Raw genomic sequence first — 1,565 nt, 5'->3', positions numbered from 1 at the left:
AAGTGTCATAAACTACTTTATAGTAAGTTAAATTTCCTTTATTTTGAGTGTTGGCAGACATATGTGCGTCTTATGGATCTAGAGATAAATTTTTTTAAAACTCCAACATTTTATACGAACAACTAGAAATTAAAATTTTGTGAGTTTATTTTGTCACGACTACTCTTACAAAGATAAACATAATTTACTATTTTGTATTATATTTTTAGCTAGCTTTAATTTGAGTGCTGGGAGATATGAGTGAGTCCAATGGTTTCCAATGAAATAAAGTTTTTCATAAATCAAATCTATTGTCCGAACAACTATAAATCAATATCTTTTAGTAAATATCATGAAAACTACTATTCCTACGAAGGTAAAGGTCATAAACTTCTTTATAGTACATTAAACTAGCTGCTTTTTAAAAAGCTATATCTCCAGAACTATTGGACATAAAGAGATCTTTTAGGGCTACTATTTCAGCAAATTTACTCTTCTTTAAATAATGTTCTTTTAGATTTTCTAGTGTTGTTGGTAGTTTTTAAGATATAGAGCTCCAAATGAAAAATCAATGTTTTTTTAAGGTTTTGTAACAGCTGCCATTTTTTAATCCCCCTACCTATACTTGGCAGACTCATAAATTTTGACTAGTAATTACACATAGTTTTTATTGAAGTAGTCAAAAATTGGGGTGAGATAACTGCCTTTTTTTCTTCCCAGCTCTTATAAGTAATATGGCAAAACAAATGTGACATGAAAAACTATGATTAACATCAACTAATGGAAACATATGTTTTTACTGGTGGTTTATAAATATCAATGGTAGAATAAAAGCAGTGATATGGTTTTTCATACTTTATCAATGGGCTGATCTGGTTATGTGAGGTAAGGTAAGGGATTTGGACATTTCATTCTATTCAAATCTAAAATTTGATAAACACATCAGTTACAATCTTAAAAATACTTGATTTTATTTTAAGTTTTAGTTGACATTTATAATGTGCTATGGCACTGTAAAATGGTCGTATTCTACTCTTCTTCACCCTAATTTTGTATTTCCCATGTGTTGTCTTCGATTATTATATTATTTATATCAAGTTTATGCATCAGAAAATGACCTACACAGATTTCTAAGATTTGATAACTATAAATTAAATCACACTGACGAAACCGATTATCTGGTTTTGTTGAAAAAATTAAATTTTTAATCTCACAAAGCTCCCTGCAGATAGCAAACAATGACAAGGTATTCTGTTCTGAAATGGTTAAATTTTAAAATTGACTCTCTGGAACAATTAAAACTCATTAATTTTAGAAAAGGAAGGGTGTGGTAGAAGAAAAACTCAAATAGTGATTAAACTATTTATAATGCATCAACATTTCACCCCATGTTGCAGAGCTTAGTCAGGGCATACAGACTAGAAGTCAGAGCCAAAGTGATTAGTCTGTATGCCCTGATGAAACCCTGCAACATATGATGAAACTTTGGCTCAATATAAATTATTTAATCATTAATGAGGAGAAGATGGTTGGGGGTGCGGTCAATGAAAACACAAATAAGTATGATTAACTTATTTTAATGTGCC

The sequence above is a fragment of the Halyomorpha halys genome, unplaced genomic scaffold, assembly GCF_000696795.3.
Source record: "Halyomorpha halys isolate HHAL.00 unplaced genomic scaffold, Hhal_1.1 Scaffold662.1, whole genome shotgun sequence".
NCBI lineage: Eukaryota > Metazoa > Arthropoda > Insecta > Hemiptera > Pentatomidae > Halyomorpha > Halyomorpha halys.
This window is presented reverse-complemented; position numbering follows the sequence as displayed.